Source organism: Beta vulgaris, chromosome 1 (assembly GCF_026745355.1).
Source record: "Beta vulgaris subsp. vulgaris cultivar EL10 chromosome 1, EL10.2, whole genome shotgun sequence".
Classification (NCBI taxonomy): domain Eukaryota; kingdom Viridiplantae; phylum Streptophyta; class Magnoliopsida; order Caryophyllales; family Amaranthaceae; genus Beta; species Beta vulgaris.
Window position 1 is genome coordinate 39799613 of NC_079202.1, and position 21564 is coordinate 39821176.

The 21564-nt window shown below is 39.9% G+C and overlaps 1 non-coding gene across 1 annotated transcript; it reads left to right on the top strand.

Annotated features, from left to right (window-relative positions):
- The first annotated feature begins 20528 nt into the window (after positions 1-20528).
- Positions 20529-20635, top strand: LOC130590305 (small nucleolar RNA R71). The gene has a single exon (XR_008967864.1). It is a non-coding gene; the product is annotated as a small nucleolar RNA R71 (small nucleolar RNA).
- The last annotated feature ends 929 nt before the right edge of the window (positions 20636-21564 follow it).

Consider the following 21564-nt stretch of genomic DNA (forward strand, 5'->3'; position numbering starts at 1 on the left):
ATCTAGAGCACCTCTCTCTAACAATCCTTGACTAGCAAGCTAAAAACAGAGTACACATTATCTGAACCCAAAATTCCTTCCCTAAACTTGGAAAATAGAAACTACTGCAACTTCTTTCTACCCGGTCTTTTCAAACTCAAACAATGAACTATCCCTACCCAGATTTCAATGAAGCTTTCAGTGGTCCATTGAAAAGGATGGGGCCAAAAATAAAATCTGAATTTGGAGATATACTGCCGGCAGATGTGATTTATCCAATGGCAGTGGTAGGAAAATTTAAAGATGTGAGGCACTTCTCAGCCCCACAAATTCAAGACTGGGTATCCTCATGCTGGATCTCACAAAACGAAATTAAAGTAGAAAAAGTAGGAAACATCTTTTTTTTCTATTGCACTAGCATGGAAGACCGAGATAATTTAATAGCCCAAAGAATGACAAGTTTTCAAGGAGCGTTTCTAATATTAAAATGCTGGTTTGCAAGTGCCTCTATAAGAAGTTTTGATTTCTCAAAAGCTCCCATGTGTATTAAAGTAAAAGGTATCCCTCTCACTTCAAATTATCCTCATGTAGCAAGAAGAGCTTTGCAAAAACTAGGGGAGGTGATCACATTTGATGAGGCCTCCCTAGTGGATGGCCCAAAAGAGTATGTCCGTACAAAGGTAAAGATTGATCTAGATAAACCACTAGTCCCTGGATACTTTTATGATCAATATCAAGAAGGCCAATTCCAGTGGGTGGATTTCAGATATGAAGAGATTTTCACATTCTATAAGAAATGTGGAAAAATAGCGCACAAATTGAATAGATGCAAACTGTCTAGAGATGATGCCCAACGTGAGTTTGGGAGAAGAATGAGAGCAGTCTGTATCAAACATGAAAATCTCATGGTTAGCCATCCTTTATCTGCATGTTATTCCAACAAAATAATAGGTCTCAGAAGGATTGAAGTTTTAAGAACTTTCATATTCGACCTGCTAGAGTTCCCATCCAATGAAATCCCTGTCAACTCAAATTTTTCTGATTCCTCGTCACAATCGTCTGGAATAACTCCCCTGAGATTAAAGAAAAGAAAATTCGCCGGAGAATGCTCCCAAAACCAAAAACGAAAAAGGTACTCATCTGATTCTTCTCGTGAAGATGACCCAACTGGAGATCGTGAGCCTTTATGGGTTAGACGAAATATTACCAATCCAGGTCAACTAGTAATCCAAAAGGAGTCCAATTCTCTAAAGCAAGAGGTAAAAGGAAAAAACCACATAGTCCAAAATCAAGCTCTCATAAGCCAGAATTCTTAAAATCTAGTCTTCTCTTCTGCTCCAAAAATGGCATCGGAGAAGTCAAAGAAAAGATTGGGTAATCAGAGTATTCATGAGGATAAAGAATGGTCAAAGAAACAAAGGATGCAGCAGAGTATAACCAAGGCTATAGGGGGAGACTTTAAGCACTTTAGCCAGAAGGCATTTAATGGGGTCATGGGGAACAATTGGAAGCAAGAGAAAGGAAAAAGCAACTCAGGAAGCGCACAAATTCAAAAACCTTGGCTTAAGACCAGTCCGTCATCACTTAAGTGAGCCAACTACTCCACATTTATACCCAGACATTCTCTCCCCCGTTCAAAGTTTTCTATCTCAATATTGGCCCCAGTTAAAAATGCCCAAACCATTATACCCCTGGAGTATTAATGAAAGATGCCCAAACCATTATACCCCTGGAGTATTAATGGAGGAAAGAGAGTCTTTGTGGGCGGAAGCCACAGAGACGTCTAAGAGAACTATCAGTTCACTTAGGAGCATTAACTATAGTTCCTTTTATGTGTCCATTATCTCTGTCATTCCCCCTGAAGTTTCCAAAAAAGCCCACCTACCTGATTATTTATGTCAGAAAGAACTTAAAGTCTTTGACATAACTAGTATTTATACTCCAGGAAGCTTCATTGCACCGTACCAACATGTGCTCTCTCATCACTTACTTTCCCCAATTTTTCCAATCCCACCAAAAAAAAGAAGAAATATTCCCAAATAAGGCCTTCCTATAAGATGAGGTGGAAGAGTTTGAGATACATAATGGGGCTTTATGGCTAACAATCACATAAATTAAACATACTTACTTTCCATACAAATCCTCTTAGTGACCCCTTCTTACCTTATCCCTTAAGAAGAAGTATTTTCCCGCCACGGTATGAATTCACTCATTGGGGAAACCCTTCCCCTTATAATTCTCCCGTCACTAGCCCAGAAGAGTCCGCAATGGGCTCAAGTGAAGAATCTGAAGAGTCATTCACTAGTAGAATAAATGCTTATTGCTGCGGTCATTAAGTGGCCTATTACGGCGATTTTGGCCGCGCAGCAATTAAGGGGGCAGCAATAATAGGTAATAAATATATTGCTGCGGTTTTAAACCGTAGCAATAGGCCAAGATATTTCTGCGGTTCGCAGCCAAAACCGCAACAATAGATTTATTTTTTTATTTAAAAAACACAACTTATTACTGTGGTTTTTGCCCAAAACCGTAGCGATAGGCCCCGATACAGGCAAATTTTTTTTTTTGTAATTAAATTTAAAATATTAAAATCTATTACAAAAATATGCAATGACAAGGAGTCATAATTAGTAGGTTATTGTCACAGATGAGGTTATTCTAACACATAATCAAGGAGTTCTACTGCTTGTCTTAAGCAATATTTCAACTTCCATTACAAACATGTAACTTGCTTGTCCTATAGTAGTCTGTAAATGAAGCTAGTTGCATCCGAAACTGACACATCCAAAACAAATCAACTCATAAGAATCAAAACTCTCTTTTATATTAAAACTCACCCATCATCAACATCACATTGCATATTATAACAAATACTTATTGTAGCAGGTGTGAGATTATATTAGCATATCACCTATAGTCTGTAAAATCTATAACAAAAAAAATAAGAAACAGATATAAAAAATATATTACAAAAAATAAAAATAAAAGACAAAGAAGGAAACGAAACAAAAGGAAACGAATAAAAGGGAATGAAAAACAAAAACGAAAAAAAAGGGAAAAAAAGGAAAAGAAAAAGTTTGTTTCTCGTGAAAAGCCGGAGAACCACGAACGATGAAGATGGAGAACGACGAACCGAGAACGACGAACGACGAACGAACGGTGAGAGGAGTAAAAAACCTTCCGGTCTGTAGAGTGAGGAACGAACCTAGAACTGTGAACGACGAGGTGAACGGACGAACGAACGGGAGGAAGCAAGCGAACGGCGAAAGGAGAGAAGTTAGGGTGAGAGGCGTGAGGGTGAGAGGGTGAGAGAGGAGAGAGGCGTGAGATGTGAGTGAGAGAGGAGAGGCGGTTTTTATCAAAACCCTAGATCTTTAGCCCTAGATTTTTAAATATTTTTTAAGGACCTCTTGCTGCAGTTTTTGTCAAAACCGTAACAATATATTAAAATAATATTATTTTATATTATTTCAATATATTGATGCGGTTCTTGCTAGAAACCGCAACAATATGTTTCGTAAAAAAATTCAAAAACTTTATGTTGAAACTATATTGCTGCGGTTTTCGGCCGAAATTGCAGCAAAATAGTTATTTTATATTTTTTCTTTTCTTTTTACGTGATATATTGCTGCATATGGGTAAAACCGCAACAATACCACCGCAACAATAAGCAATTATTCTACTAGTGATTTACCTTTCCTAGCCCACCTTTGAAAAATTAGGAAAAGGGTATGTCTACCCCTGAATCCTCAAATTTGTCCAAAATTGTTGAGCCCACAAGATCCCTCCTTTTTGAAACCCAACCCAAAAATGTGCCGACCCACCAAGGGTCCTTTATCAAGTCTTGGCCCAAAGATCAGGGCGCATCCTCTCTCTGCCTTCCTAAAGCCCATCATGCTTTGAAGAATTATCCTGAAGCCAACGCCTTAAATGAAGAAATCTTCTTCTTAGCCAATTCAGATCTAGACTCTCTGGATCTGAATAAAATGGACTTGGACACCTCGTCTCCCTCAGCCCTCTTTGAGTAAGGTACAAATGTCTCTTCCTTGTTAACCATTAGAGGCCCAATTTTAAAACCGAAAAAAAACCAAACTTCAAATAAAAAAAGAAAGGGAAGCCCAGAGGAAGAAGTTGGGAAAAAGCTTTAACAAGGGATGTTACTCTGCTACATTCTGGGGAGGAAGGAAATATATAAAGGAAAAGACGACCAAGGAGGCTTGGATTTCTGAAGAGAAGGCAAATAGTCCTAATGAAGAAAATGGGTACTGGGTTCCGGTCCAGAAGAAAAGAAAGTTTCAAAAGGATTACAAAGGAAAAAAAGGTTATGAAGTATGGCCTAAGTGAAGGAGACTCAAAAACTGGAAGCTTTGAGGAAGTAGAGGCACTTAGGGGTGTGGAAACTGGCCTAAAGTATCTCCCAACAGTGATATGAGAGCTTGTCCGTGGAACTGCCGGGGATTCAAATCTGCAGACAACCCGGTGCTTCGCTATCTGTCATGGATTGTCGGCAATAAAACTTTAGATTTTCTTTTTCTCTTTGAAACAAAAACATCAGTAGTTGAATTAGAACCTTGTGTGTATAAATTAGGGTTCTCGGAGTTTGTAGGCTTTAATGCAGTAGGCTGAGCAGGAGGATTATTTTTGTGTTGGTCAAGTAAAATAGAAGTCTCAATCCTCTTTATCTCTAAGAACTATGTTTGTTGTAATATAAAGGATGAAAGTAATGTTTCGTATTATGTGACTTGTATATATGGAGCCCCTGTCCCGGGGGACAGAAAGCAGGTTTGGGATACAATTTGAGCTTTTGTTTGGAGTCATCCAGGACCACATATAGTTCTAGGTGACTTCAACCAAGTAGAAATCTCTTCGCAAAAATTAGGAGGCAACTCCATCATTCAAGGATGGAAACAATTCAGCGAATGGAAGAGTCACTGTAGTTTCATGGAAATCCCATTCTATGGAGTTCCCTTTACTTGGACAAATAACCAAAAAGATAACTTGCCTATCTTTGAAAGACTAGATAGAGCCTATTGCAATAATGAGTAGAGGGATTTATTTTGCCATGCTCAAATCATTAACTACCCAATTTTCTTATCTGATCATGCCCCCATCTCTTAGAGTGTAATCCTGAAAGGATAAAAAAACATAGACCTTGTAAGATTGAATCATGGTGCCTGACTTTGAGGAAATTGAGAACCTTATAAAAGAGGCTTGGGAAACGAACCTAAAAGGTTCCTCATTATACGTTGTCCAACGAAAACTAGGCCAAGCTAAATCAAAATGCAAAAAATGGTGCTTAGAATACAAAAGGAAGATAAATTGGAATGGGAGACTACCAATCATGATCTAACAACCCTGCAACAGAATCTGGATCAAGTTGAGGGGCAAAACAAAGAGCTAAGGGTTGGGAAGGAAGCAAGAATGGCTATGGACATAAAACTAGAATATTGGAAACAAAGAGCCAAGGCAAATTGGGATAGACAAGGAGACAAACCAACGACATATTTTTTTAAAAAAGTGTCAAAATGTGTCAAAACAAGAATGAAATCAAAGCAATTAAGAACAACGAAGGATATTGGATCAGTTCATAAAAGGATTTTAGCCAAAGAATTTGTAGATCACTTTGAAAATCTCTTCAAGGGCCTGAATGAATAGTCAAAATGACTTGACTCAAGAGATTAAAAAGCTGGGCGGAACCAATGTCGACTCTATCGGACCAACACATATTGCATTTGAACAGAGAGTTTACCAAAGAAGAAGTTGAGGCTGCAGTGAAAAGTTTGAAAGGTCTAACCTCGCCTGGACCTGATGGGATTCCCCCTGTCTTTATCCAAAAAGAATGGTCAACATGTGGAAGTGAAATAACAAAAGCAACACTTGACATTATCAAAGGAGGCTTTATGCTCAAGGAGTCGAAAAAAACACACATTGCTCTAATACCCAAAGTGGACCGTCCATACCAAGTAAGCTAGTTCAGCCCCATTACTCTATGTAACTCTTCCTACAAAATCATTGCAAAAATGTATTATACGAAGATTACAACCTCTCTCGAAGGACCTAATAGGGGATTTCCAAAGTGCATTTGTGCCAGGGAGATCAATCAACGACAACTGCATCATAGCTCATGAGATAAACTATTTGAAAAAAAGGAAGACAACATCCTCTTTCTCCCTAATATTGAACCTAGACCTCAACAAAGCTTATGATAGAGTGAATTAAAAATTTGTGGAGGAAGTTCTGATCAAGATCAAAATGCCCCCACTTTGGATTCACTTAATTATGCAGTGCCTAAAAACCGTCTCTTATTCGGTACTTGTGAATGATGAACCTTATGGAAAAATAACACCAAGAGTAGGTCTGCGGCAAGGAGACCCCTTATCTCCCTACAATTTCATTCTATGTATGGAGACCCTTTCAAGGAAGTTTGTTATCCATTAGGATAAAGGAGTGTTAAGGGGTTTAAAAATCTCACAAAGGGAACCGGAAATATCACACCTTCTCTTCGCGGATGATGCACTATTCTCCTTAAAAGGCACTCTACAAAACTGTTGGAATGTAAACGCCACACTGAGAGAATTCTGCTCCCTATCTGGGGAAATGATAAATCAAGATAAATCCTACGCAGTTTTCAGCAAAAATACTCCAAGAAAAATTTGCTCGTCTCATGCAAAAAGGGTTGAAAGTTCAAACAAAAGAAAAGCTGGGAAAATAGTTGGGTCACCCGATGGATGTGGATGGGAGAAATCTAACCATATTCTAAGATCTCCACCAAAAGGTTGAAGCTACTATTCAGGTTGGAAATTTATTCATCTAAACTTGGCAGGGAAAGTTATTATAAACAATAGCATTCTGATAGCATATGTCTCGCATATGATGTCGACGTACATGATTCCAAAAAAGGTTCTCAAAAACATCTCCTCCTCGCTCCTTCGTTACTGGTGGAATACCAGTAAAGGAAAGAAACCCATATACTGGAGAAAACGAGAAGTCCTTGAAGAACACAGAAATAATGGTGGTATATACGGGCCTGAAAAATCTAACAATCTTGAACCAGGCAACACTATTCAAACAAGCATGGAGGATAAATCAGAACAACCAATTATTGGTTAGTAAACTCTTGCAAGCCAAGTACTCTCCGAACTGGTTTTTAAATAGTATGCATGGAAAAATTTCGGTTAATTGTTCATGGAGTGGGAGGAGCATCATGAGGAGTGTTAATAGTATGGCTTAGGGTGTTGGATTCATTGTGGGAGATGAAAAAAGTGTAAACATCACGGAACATATTAGTACGGGTTCTAAACCCCTGCTCTTCAAACAAAGGACACAAGAACAGGAAACAAACAAGCCTTTCTAGGTGTCGAGTCTAATAGCCATCCTATAAAAATGGGACACTGTGGGTGTTGGATTCATTGTGGGTGACGAAAAAAGTGTAAACATCACGGAACATATCTGTACGGGTCCTAAACCTCTACTCTTCAAACAAGGGACACAAGAACAGGAAACAAACAAGCCTTTCTGGGTGTCGAGTCTAATAGCAATCCTAAAAAATGGGACACTGTAATTCTCAACCAATGGTTCGACAAAGAAACGATGAAGAAGATAAGATTAGAGCATATCCCTCTTGAAGAGTGGAAAGACGACCTCTATTGGATAACATCTGCAAAGGGAGAATACTCAACTAAATCAGGCTACCGGTTCCTTAAAAATGGTGACACGTCAAAGGGGAAGCCGCAACAATTCTGGAAGGAATTATGCAAACTCAAAATTTGGCCAAAATGGAAGTTTTTCTATTGGAAGTTATACAATGGTGTCTTAGCCACCAGAGTTAAACTTAGGAGGAAGAAAATCCTAAGCGAGAGTCTTTGCCCACTATGTGGGAAGCACGAAGAATATGAAAATCATGTGTTCAAGAATTGGGAATTCGCAATGAGAATTTGGAAAAGTTCAACCTTAGGAGTGATTGCTAACCAACCAAAGGAAATGGGTATAAGGGACTGGTCAAGGAACTGGTTGTGGTTCCTGATGAACCAAGAAGATGTGGAAGAAATTAAGGTCTTTGAATTCATGGCTATTCTCTAGAGTGTGTGGCTACTGAGAAAAAGAAAGTCTTCAATCCTTCTAGCATGACAAGCCCTATTATAGTATTCGATTGGATTAAGCAATGGAAAGAAAGATGGATTTCCACAAAAGATCAAGGCCCAATCAAAGGAAAAAAAACAAGACCATGTTTTATCGAAAGTATCTGATCAAAAGATAAACAACATGTCTTAGAATAGAAACTGGTCCCTGGAGGCCCAAGGGAACGTCTTAATTGTGAATGGAGCTTGGAAGGCCCAAAAGAACAAAGAAGGAGGGAAAGAAGCGGCTTATGGGTGGGTCATATCGGAAAAGGGAATGATAAGTGCTCGAGGGAAGGAAAAAATATGTTCAAGTACACCAAGCCAAGCGGAAGCTTATGCATTACTATATGGGATATTAGGAGCACAAAAGAAAGGACTTCAGAGTTCGAAAATATGGTCTGATGCAAAGTGCATAGTGGAAGGATGCAGAAATCCATCAAATATGGAGGTGGATATTAGAACCATCATTTCGGATATCCTTTTACTATTAGGAAAATTCTCTTCTGTTATTTTATTTCATGTACCTAGACCTAAGGTGAATCTTGCTCATCCCCTTGTAGTAGAAGCAAGGGAAGAGTGAATTCTCCCTTTATGTTGTATGAATCTTTGTAAAAAAAAAAAAGATAATTTGGTAAAAAAAAATTGTCTGGCGACAAATCGGTAAAAAAAAAAAAGAGTTCCGACGACATCTAGGCCAAATTTTTTTCTATAATATTCTGATTTGATCAAAACATGCATTTTATAAGATTTTCGAGTTGCGTAAATAATGTGTAGTGACAAGATAAGTTAATTAGATAAAAATACAAAAAATTTATATAAAAGGCATATAAATGCACATATTGAATGTTGATCAAGCTGAAAAATTGTAGAAAATATGGCCAAAATGTCGCTAGGCATCCATTTTGATTAGAGTGGAACAAAATCAATGAAATATTAAAGATGAGAAAACAATAAAGAAGAACAAACAAAGAATACAAGGATTTTACGTGGTTTAGTCAAAATAGAACTACGTCCACAAATTGGAGATTAGAGCTTCTTCACTATAATGGAGAAAAACCAGAGAGAATAATACAAGGAGTCCTAAAATTACTAGAGGCCAAAAGTGTTTCAAAAGTTGTGTATTAAATAATGAACACCAGGAAGCCCTTTTATAACATAAGAAACCCCATACAGAACTCTAAAAGATAAATCAAAATGAAATAAGTCAAAAACCGCGTAAAAGCCAGCCACCCTATCGGGCAGGCGACATCCGCCCAATTGGGAGGTCAATTCTTCATACCGACATCTCGGGCCCGATCGGGCGACGTTTTCATGATCGTAATTCGCAACGAACTCATAATCGGACGGGCTTGCATGCAAAACACGGAATTTGACGAAGTTTAAAGGCATCAACTTTAACAAAACATATATGCGATTTGTGATTTGGCTTTTGGTGGATTGGATTAATATCATTTATTTACCCAACGAAGGTGACCTTCGACTTTACTTGTTAAAATTGCCATCGATCTTGTGTTCCTAAGGGATAGCAAAACAAACATTTTGTTTTGTCCCGTTTCAATGTCTTTTTGAAGGGGAATTGGTAAAAGGGATAGAGAATTCTCTATAGACCAAATTGTCAAGCTTTACTTGATCGTATGGTATTGCTTCACAACTTGTTGCATTGTTATATTCATTCAGAGTGTTTTACCACTGTTTTGTATTTATAATGGGATGATAATCTCTTCTGGTAATCAAACTTGTCTTATGACAGGCTAAAGTCGTATCACCTTATCAAAAGTAATCCTAAAATCCTCTAACAAATAGTAGTCAGGGAAGTAGGGTCGAATCCACAGAGAAACAATGTTCTTTTCCTAATTGTCAGTCAAATCTAGAGTATAGAAACGAGTATTTGTGAATAATTATACTAAACTAGACTATAGCTATATCAAGAATTATCAATAATAAAAAGTCTAGGGCATAGGTTCACCAATGATCAATAGTTCGGGATAAAACACAAAAGTCAACAATTAATAATGCATTTAAATAGGTTAATTCGCTCTCTCAAGTGTAAATCAACCATAGAACGGTATTAACAGGCTCTCGCAATTTATTAATACTAACTCTACCTATTGAAACTGGCCTTAATATCAAGTTTATACTCTCGGCGCATAACCTAATATTGCAACACTATAACAATCAAATCTGGCCAAATTGGATTGAATAGACATAAAACATCAATAGGAATCAACATGCATTAATAAAAATCTAAACTTTAATAAAATCCTTTCCTAATTGATCATGGATCCCCTAAACCCTAGAAATAGACTATTCAATCATAAATTGGGAAGACATATTCATAATTAAATAAGCAAACATGAATAATAATAAAGGATTGAATAGGAATAAAAGAGGAATGAAATAAACCAATTGTAGAACCAAATCTTGCAAAAAATCAAAGCTTCTATTGAAAAATTCAATGTAATTGGGGAAAAAGCAAAACTAGGGTTCTTCACTAATTAGAGAAAAAAGAGTTCTAATCTCAATGAATTAATGATGGAAAAAACCAAATAGAAAATAAGATAGGAAATAATAATATTCCCTTGAGTCTTTGTACCTTTCTATTTCCTAAAAAAAAAAACTAGAAAAATAGAGTCTAATTCATCAAAAGATAAAGCCTATTCGACTAGGAACCGGAATAACCCGCGGCGCGGGTTTTCGCCTGCAAAACAGCGTCAACTTGTAAAGACCATATCTCGCAAACTAGAAGTCGTATCGGGGCGTGTATAACCGTTGGAAAGCTCTTCAAGTCTAGTTTCCAACCCCACTGGAATCACTAAATTCCGATCTCTGGATAATGAGTTATGATCAAAAGAGTGCACATGACTCAATTTCCATACTTCTTTTAATATGTTTCCGCTATGTTTGAGTTGCAATCGACTCGAAGATGCCCTTTGGACTTCTCATTTGACTTAGCTCCTTCCTAGATGCTTCTCATGCTTAAGCTTGTCCAATAATACTCCAATTGTGTTCTCAATACCTGAAAACTATCAAAAACACCGAAAAACACACAAGATGATATCTTCTCAACTTAAGTAACTATATGCAATTATGGACTAAGAATGCAACTAAATGATCCTAAAATGCAACCTAAATGCATCATGAAATACCTATATTAATATGACTCATCAAACTCCCCAAGCTAAACTGTTGCTTGTCCTCAAGCAATCAAACAATAGACACGGGAAGAAAATGATAACCTACAATATGGGACTAAAACAGGGTCAAGCACACAATCCAAAACACGAGAGATATCAATACTACACGAACCAAGCATCGAGTATCAATGAAACAAAGCCGCATAGCACGTCATGTGACCAATCAACTCAACAATCTTACCACAAACCCTTTCCCCCAAGTTGGACTTAAACAAACTTGACAGATCTCACTATATATGTGAACTAATACCTCTTGTGTTTAGGGCGAAAATCAATGACACTCAACGATCTCAACCTATATATATCAACTCAGAAGAAGAGAGTACTCTTTAACTTTGACCTTTTGACTCACTTTCAACACGAAAAATGAACACACAAAGATCAAGAGGACTTTCAAGGGTTGTAATGAGGCTAGGGTTAAGGGTATGGATCATATTTTGGGAAATGTGGTGGAAAAGCCAAGAAGGGGAGCAAATATCAATGTAAAACGGCCAACAATCATCACAACTTCATATAACACCATCATTACCAAATATCCCACAATATCTTTCATGCATAGTAACCCATATATAACCTTTTCACTTTTCTTTCAAAATATGTTCACTTTCTTTGTTCTTTCATTTCTTTTTCTTCATTCTTTTTCATATTGCCAAAATCTCTTTGACCACATTCGAATTCGATGATAAAGCTCATTAATAACACTTTCCTTCAACAAAACCACGCATTAATACATCCATGTAATACAGTATGACCAAAACTAACACTTGCTCCCCCAAGCTAGGCTTGGGACAATAATCAAATAGGTTAAGGGTTGTAATATGGGTGAAAGTAGCAAGCAAAGGTCAGAAAGCTCAGCGGGGCTAGAGACGGGAAATATGTAAACAAGTAGAACTCTGGAGCTAAAATCATGAAATGAACGCCTCAATCATATCAAATAGTGTACACAATCAAGTATCAAGGAGTACCAGGTCAAAATCAAGATCAATACATCAACTGAGGAACTAATCACTCATGAAAGAACATAACTGACACAGATTCGTCAGTTTATTAGGCACAGAAGCTCACATGGGTCAATTTTGTCTGCACAGTAAAGTTAAAGCCAGCCAGAGAGATCAAACAGTCTTACCCAGGCCAATCAATCGTATCACAATTATGCTATGAAGAATCATGAAACCACTGTACAACAAAGCTGAAGAGCTGTAGTAGAGATATCCACAAAGTTCTCAAAGGTGTGCCAACAATAGTCCCATAGAAGAAAACTAGAATGAAATGAGCTAGCTAAAATGTAACTATGATGCAACTAAGAAAGCGGTACATTTTTTTGGTTACACGTAAAATCCTATTCCTAATGAACAGGCAAAAGCGTGTAACAACTACAAAGCAATAAAAACGACACTAGAAAGCAATAGAGGATAGAATATCCCTCCCCCAAGCTAAATACAGCACAGTGTCTCACTGTGTAAAAAGTAAGGGAAGGGAAAAAAAGAAAGCTCACGCAACGGGAGCTTCGCCCATCGAGGATGGCTCAGGAGTAGTATCGACGCTAGAGGTGATGAGGCCAGAAGCTTCTAGCGGCCAACGTAGATCACGGGCCTCCGCACGAAGGTCCTTCATATGACGCTCAACAGTCTCGAGGCGAGATAACATCGTCGTTTGAAATGATGCAAAAGAACTCATGAAGCGACTGAAGCGGGCTTCCATGCTCTCAGGAGACACGGTAGTGTTGGACGAGGGGTCCTCGGAGACTGGAGGTGGGGGTGATGTGAGTGTGGGAGAGACGACAACTGTTGGGGCTGATAATGCAACACACTGAGGGCACGGGAATGTCCTCTGAACCTTGCCGCCTACCTCTATAGTTTCAGAGAGAGCACGGGGATTCCATAACCAAATACTAGAATCCTGAGGATGAGCACTAGGGAGAATATCGTAGATGATTCGCTTTTCTGTGGAATGACAAGGCTTAACGAACCATAGATACCTGTTCTTAGCTTGGTGGACGATCCATCCATAACGATCCATAGAGGTGGTGTTAAGGAGGTTGGTGGAGGCAGAAGTCACTTTAGAGGCTAAATCGATGCCTCTATCCAGAGCAAACACAAAAACAAACCCACCCATGGAGATATCACCTATTTTAACATCCCGCTCCCAAAGAAATCCACCCATAAGGAATTTTGCAAAGTTCACTTTTCCGTGCACAGTCGCGGGAGACATAGAAAGAAACCACAAAAGTTTCAAATCTTGTAGAGTTACTTGCCCTGATTCCGATTTGGGACGGAAAAGTTGGAGTATAAAGCGGTGGAGCAGGCGGAGAGCAGGACAACCAATAGATGAGGACTTGCTAGAACCCGATGCCCAATCAGGATGCCCATTAATCTTCTTCCAAAAGGAGATGGGATCAAAATTATCACAACTGGAGCCATCTTGTAATTGCATGAAGGTAGATGGACCGACATGCCCCCCTGTAGGCCAACCAAACAGAATATTTATCCCATCCCAAGACATGATATGCTCGGTACCCTCAAGGGTGAATACGAGATCACCTTTCGACGTTCCCACTGCAAGGGAATCCAAAAATTCAACTACGAGCTCAGGACAAATCCGCTCGTTCAATCGAAATACTCGGCCCCAATGATGTGTCTGCTCAATGTACTCAAAAGCCCAATCAAAACCTATCTTAGTCACGGCATTCAGAGAGAAATAGAGGGTGGGGCGATGGTGCGCTTTTGGAGTGTAGCAAGGCGCGTTTAGGAAGTGGAGGGTGAGAGTGAGGGTGAAGGTGGAGGGGGTTGAGGGGTTGAAATGGATGTGGTGGCTTTGGAAGTGGTGGATTTAGAAGTGGTGGCTTTAGGTGCTTTGGATTTTGAAGTTGTGGATGTCTTTGAAGGTGGTTTGGAGGGTTTTTTTTTTTGTATTTTTCGTGAGTGCTCATTGGGATTGTAGATAGGTTTAGGCTTAGACAAGACTCTCGCGGAGGATCTCATGACGCTTTTGAGCACACAACCAAGAACAATCACCACAAAACAATCACAATAATTTCACAAGAATCACAACACAACCAATGTAATGCCCATCAATCCAATCTCAACAACTTCACAAGAATCACCATACAACCAATGTAATACCCATCAATCCAATCTCAACTAAATGTCGCCACCAAGGGACCCAAAATATTGTCAATTGCAATTAGAAATTCAACACGATCGAAACACCAATCAAGATTGATCAACAATAAACAACTTGAATAGCAACCAAGTATGAAAAATGAGTAGTAAGCACAAACAATAAGTGTTCAAAATTCGGAAGGAAAGTGAACAAATTGAAAACTTACTACCACGTGAAGTACACGATTGAGTGATGGAGGGGACTTGATTTAGAAATCCAAGTATGTGTCCAAGAGTTCCAATTGAAATTGCAAAGCACATTCAAGAAGAAACCCCAATTCAATGAGAAAGGTTAGGGTTTGAAGATTATGTGAATGGAAAAAAGGGGGAAGATGCTTTTGTGGATGGTTAGTGGCCAAGGGATCGTGTCGCCGGCGGGTTGGGAGGGTCGCTGCACCCGGCGGTCGAGAGGAGGGAGGGTGAGGGCGAGGGTGTGTGGTCGGGATGGGCGAGAGGGGGTGGTTGAGACTTTGTGAGGGTCGAGAGGGGGTGATTGCGGCGCCGGCGCGGTCGGGGGTGGTCGGACTCCCGCCGGTCGTCGGAGGCTGGTGAGAGAGGTCGAGAGGGGTGGGGCCGAGAGGGGATTCTGTTTTGGTTTTGGTTTTTTTTTTTTATGTTTTGGTTTTGGTTTGTTCGAATGGTATTTGGGCTCTCGAAATCCCGCGGGCGCGGGCTCGACCCCACGGGCGGACAGATTAGTTGTGATGTGGGTGAAATTGTGGCTGCGGGCGCGGGTTGTCGGGTGGGGGCGCGGGTGCTGTGAGGAGTTCGAAATCCCGCGGGCGGACAGAAGTGTTGATGTAGGTGAGGGAGTTTAGGCCGCGGGCGCGGGTTTTCGGGTGGGGGGGCGCTGCGAGACGCGAGAGGATCCCGCGGGCGCAGGCTAAAACCCGCGGGCGGACAGAACAATGGTGAGGGAGGGGTCGTGGCTGGCCGCGAGCGCGGGTTATACCCCGCGGGCTGGAGGAAAATGGGTGAGAGTGGAGTCGAATTCCCGCGGGTGCATGTTGGAGCTCGTGCTTTCACCTAGGGTCAAAATTAGCACACCAAAACCACTAAACAACACTTGTTAGCATGGTTAGTCTAATAAGAAAAAAAAAATGGAATTCAAGTGAATGCAAAAACTAAAAGAAACTACGAAAAGAACTAACTAACTAAAAACAAAAAGAAACGAATTAAGTGAATTCAAGATGAAAATATTTTGTTCTTGTCTCTTTTTTTTTTTTTTTTTTTGAAAAATGAGATAAAAGAAAAAGAAGAGTTAGAGATTGGGTTGCCTCCCGAATAGCGCTGGTTTATGCAGGTCCCGCACGACGTTTACCTCTTGTCAATGACAGTAGAGGTAGGTGTTTGGAGGTAGAGTACCTCAACTAGACCCACAGGAGCGCCTTCATAGTACAACTTCAGACGTTGACCAATCACCTTGAACCCTTCACCTTTTTCATTCACAATCTCTACAGAACCGAACATGTTCACTCTAGTAACTGGAAAGGGCCTAACCATCTAGACTTTAACTTTCCAGGAAAGATTTTTAGCCTAGAGTTATAGAGTAAAACCTTATCTCCAATCGTGAACTCCCGAGGGAGGATCTTTTTGTCATGCCACTTCTTGGTTTTCTCCTTGTATACTCGTGCACTATCATACGCTAACAAACGAAACTCATCAAGCTCATTGAGTTGTAGAAGACGTTTCTCCCCTGCAAGCTTCTGATCCATATTAAGCTCCTTGATCGCCCAAAAAGCTTTATATTCTAATTCAACGGGAGGTGGCACGCTTTCCCATACACAAGCCTATACGGTGAAGTACCAATGGGCGTCTTGAATGCAGTTCTGTAACCCAGAGTGTGTCATCTAATTTCGTGCTCCAATCCTTCCTAGACCTTGCAACTACCTTCTCAAGAATGGACTTAATTTCGCGGTTTGAAACCTCTACTTGCCCACTTGTTTGAGGATGGTATGCTAATCCAGTACGATGGTAGACTCCATATTTCTTCAAAAGGGTGTCTAAATGTCGTTCATGAAAATGGGAGCCTCCATCACTAATCACAGCTCGTGGGACCCCAAACCTTGGAAATATGATCTTCTTGAACAAAGCTATGACTACCTTAGAATCATTAGTAGGAGATGCCACGGCTTCAACCCACTTAGAGACATAATCCACAGCAACCAATATGTAGCAATTTCCATTGGAGGAGGGGAACGGTCCCATAAAGTCGAAGATTTCAACTTGTAGAATACCTGTTTGGGGCATCTCATGCCTTCTCAAAATATTGTCGGTCCTCTGGCAAGCGTCACATGACATGATGAAAGACTGTGCATCCTTGAACATTGTCGGCCAAAAGAAACCCGACTCATGGAGCTTTGCAACAGTCCTGGAAGGGCCATGATGCCCTCCATAAGGTGAGTTATGGCAACGATTCAGGACTCCATTGACCTCCCATTCAGGTACACATTTTCGAAAAAGACCATCTGAACATTCACGAAACAAGTGAGGATCATCCCAAAAGTAGAATTTAACATCATGGAGGAACCTTTTCTTCTGTTGGTAGGACATATCAGGAGGTATCACCCGCCTACCAAGTAATTGCGTAGTCGGCAAACCAAGGAATCTGTGCTGTGACTGCATATAAATGATCGTCAGGAAAAGAATCATCTATAGGAGTTGAGTTCATACCATCTTCATGCCTGATCCTTGACAGGTGGTCTGCAACTACGTTCCTGCGCCCTTCTTATCACGAATTTCTATGTCGAACTCTTGGAGTAAGAGAATCCATCGAATGAGCCTAGGCTTAGCTTCCTTCTTAGAGAGAAGGTACTTCAAAGCAGCATGATCAGTGTAGATAATAACTTTAGAGCCAATCAGATAAGATCTGAACTTCTCTAAAGCATAGACAATAGCCAAAAGCTCCTTTTCTGTAGTAGCATAGTTGACTTGAGCCTCGTCCAATGTCTTGCTAGCGTAGTAGATTGCATGCAAGACCTTATCCTTCGTTGACCAAGTACGCTCCAACCGCATAATCACTGGCGTCACACATTATCTCGAAAGGGAGTTCCCAATCGGGAGAGCGGATAATAGGTGCAGTTATTAAAGCTTGCTTGATCCTGTCAAAAGACTCAAGACACTCATCAGTAAAAACAAATGGAGCATCCTTAAGAAGGAGTTGGGTCAGTGGTTTAGCAATTTTGAAAAATCCTTGATAAAACGGCGATAAAATCCCGCATGACCAAGGAAGCTTCGTACCCCTTTAACATTAGCTGGTGGGGGTAATTGCTCAATCACTTGGACCTTAGCTCGATCAACTTGGATGCCCCTATCAGAAACAAATGGCCTAAGACAACTCCTTCAGTCACCATGAAATGACACTTTTCCCAGTTTAAGACCAAATGACACTCTTCACATCTTTTCAGGACTTTAGTGAGATTAACTAAGCATGTATCGAACGTGGAACCATACACACTAAAATCATCCATAAAGACTTCCATGATAGACTCGATGAACTCAGAAAAGATACTCATCATGCAGCGTTGAAAGGTGGCAGGGGCATTACACAAACCAAAGGGCATTCTACGATATGCAAAAGTGCCATAAGGGCATGTGAATGTGGTCTTTTCTTGATCATCAGGATGAATGGGAATTTGGAAGAAACCTGAATACCCATCCAAATAGCAAAATATTTATGACAAGCCAACCGTTCAAGCATTTGGTCAATAAAAGGTAGAGGGAAGTGGTCCTTTTTAGTGGCCATGTTGAGTCTCCTATAGTCTATACACATACGCCATCCAGTCACAGTTCTAGTAGGGATTAACTCATTCTTTTCATTTTTCACAACAGTCATGCCACCTTTTTTTGGTACTACTTGGACAGGACTTACCCACTTAGAGTCAGCAATAGGGTAGATAATACCTGCATCGAGTAGTTTCATCACCTCTTTCTTGACCACTTCCTGCATGTTTGGGTTCAATCTCCTTTGTGGTTGAATGCATGGCTTATGGTCATCCTCGAGGTGTATCCTGTGCATACAAAAATCGGGGCTAATACCCTTCAAATCATCAATACTGTACCCTATAGCCTTCTTGTGATTTTTCAGAACAACTAGAAGTTTGGAAAGTTGGCTATCATCGAGTGCAGCACTGACAATTACAGGATCTAACTCTTGCTCATCTAAGAATACATACTTCAAGTGAGAGGGGAGAGGTTTAAGTTCGGGTTTCTTTACCTCAACATTACACACAGATCGATCAAACCTCTTTACCTGTTGGCATCCATCAAGGTCAGATTCTTCACTTGCTAGCATCCCTCAATAGCATCTACTTCATGCTCCATATACTGCCATCACCTGTGGAAGAATCAAGACAAAGTACCGCCTCCAAGGGATCTCCATAGAGAGCTTGGGGCATGTTATCATGGCAAATTACATCAACCACATCAAATATACACACTTTTCCTCTAGCATAGGACTTTTCAAAGCAGTGCTCAGATTAAAAGTGACCTCATCATCTCCAACAGATAGTGTAAGCTTACCATTTTTCACATCAATGACGCACCGCAGTATGAAGGAATGGCCTACCCAAAATGATTGGAATTTGCCTATCTTCCTCCATATCAAGTACAACAAAGTCCACGGGAATAAAAATTTACCTACTCTAACAGGTACATCCTCTAAAATACCTAGGGGGTATTTAACAGAACGGTCGGCCATTTGTAGAGTAATATTGGTAACTTTCAAACTTCCCATATTCAATTTTGAGGAAACAGACAATGGCATAACACTCACACTAGCCCCCAAATCACATAAAGCTTTATCAATGAACAAACTACCAATGTGACAAGGTATAGAGAAACTACCAGGGTCTTTTAATTTTGGTGGAGATTTATTTTGTAAAATGGCACTACATTCTTCAGTAAAAGCAACTGTCTCCACCTCGTAATAAAGCCCTTTTCCTAGTCAAGATATCTTTCATAAATTTAAAGCAGGCACTTGAGTAATTAATTCCGTGAAAGGAACTGTTACCTGAAGATTCTTGACGACTTCCAAAAACTTACCAAATTGCTTGTCCAGCTTACTCTTGAGGTGACGATTGGGGAAAGGAAGTTTGATAGGAGGAACTCAATAGCAGGCTTTTTGGCTTCATTGGTCTCTTCATGTTCAGTGGCTGCTTGAGTTCTCCTTGTCATTTTTAGCTTCAGCTGGGACCTGTTCTCATCATTTTCACACTCAAAGTATCATCAATAGGCATGGGTGGTCCATTGTAGTGAGAACCACTTCGGAGAGTGATGGCATTTGCCGAATCTGTAGGCTGAACAGGTTGTGCTGGAAGAGCACCTTGTTGTCGAGTAGAGTTCGAAGTAGCCAATTGTGCCAACTGATTCTCCAACATCTTATTGTGAGCAAGAATGGACTCAATTTGTGCTTTGTCAGCTTGTCGATCCTTTTGCATTTGTAGCATCATGTTTCTCATCTCAACCATCATTGGATCGGCAGGAGGTGCTTGTTGAGATGGATTGAAAGGTGGTCTAGAGAAACCAGGAGGGTGTTGGGAAGGTTGTTGGTAGTACCTCTGGTTCAATTGTTGTGCTTGTGGTTGTGGTGCAGGAGGATTAGGACATTAGTGCTCTTGTAAGACAAGTTAGGATGATTTCTCAACCTGGATTGTATGTGTTGGAGTATGGGTTGTTCGGCCGATATGCTTAAAAGCATTAACTTGTTCGAGAGAACTCCGACACTCTTGTGCCCAATGTCCAACTATGCCACAATTATCACACATAATCTCGGAGGTAGTACCCAAAGCAGCAACACTTGCAGGAGAGGAGAGCTGCATATTGTCAAGTTTATTGCTGATGGCATTCATCTGTGCAGCTAATAGGATATAGAATCTATCTCATGCTTTCCACCCTTGTTAGCTAGTCCTCGAGGATTACCATATTGAGAGTTGTGGATAGCCATCTCCTCGATCAAATCATGTGCAGCATCAATTTCTAGTTTCATGAATCTCCCATTTGCTGCAGAGTCAAGGATAAGTCTCGAGTTGTTCCCCAAACCATTGTAGAATCCCTGAACTAGGAACCATTTTTGTAGACCATGATGGGGACATTCTCTCTGAAGATCTTTAAATCTTTCCCATGCCTCATGTAAAGACTCATCAGTCCCTTGGGTGAAGTTTGTAATCTGACTACGCAACCTAGCAGTCTTCTCTGGAGGGTAGTACTTTCTGTAGAAAGCTAGGGCCAAGGTATTCCAATCAGTGATCCCAAGAGTGGCTCGTGTTGAACCCTAGTTTTGATAATGACAAAGAAACAAAGGAATAAACTAAGTAGTGAACTAATGAATTATTTAAGTGTATGGTGTCTAAGGTATCAATGCAAGGAACTGGGAGAATACAAAGTCAATGAAGAAGTCAAGAGAGGATTTCAAAGGCTAAGTAAAGAAGTTTCTATGTTGATACTGGAGCAAGCATTGGATCAAGAATAATAGAAGCTAGGCGTTTTATTTTCTAGTTCCAATGTAAAGGAACAAAGAAAGAATGGTAAGGAACTGTGGCAGAATATTTGAGAATGAAGCGTTTGTTCCTCTGTAAGGAACAAACTCAGTGGCACTTAGTAAATATGTTAAAGGAACTGAACTGATATAAGGAACTAGACTTAGGCGTGTACTTAGTGTAACGGTTAAAAGATAATGGAGTAAGTCATGCCTAGATTATAGGAAATTAGTTATTTCTAATTTCAAATGATAAAATCAGTTTTAAAAAGAAAATCTGTTTTGGAAAGATATTATTTTTCGGAAAATAAGAAAATAAATATCCGGTTGTTAGAAAGATTTTATTTTAAAGATATTATTTTCTTAAAAATTAGAAATTCAGATTTAAAGATAAAAAGAGTTTATAAAACTGATTTTCGGATAATGTTGAAGGAACTCCTTATTTAGGAGTAATGGGCTGCATTTTATCCACGTTCATTTATAGTTCATGGGATCATGGACATGATGTAAAACGTGTTCCTTAGGGGAAGGAAACATCATGGGTAAATGGATTAAAACGTTGTACTCTAACATTAATCCCACGTTCTTCATGATTACCACTATAAATATAGAAGTCTAGATAAGTTCCAAAGTGT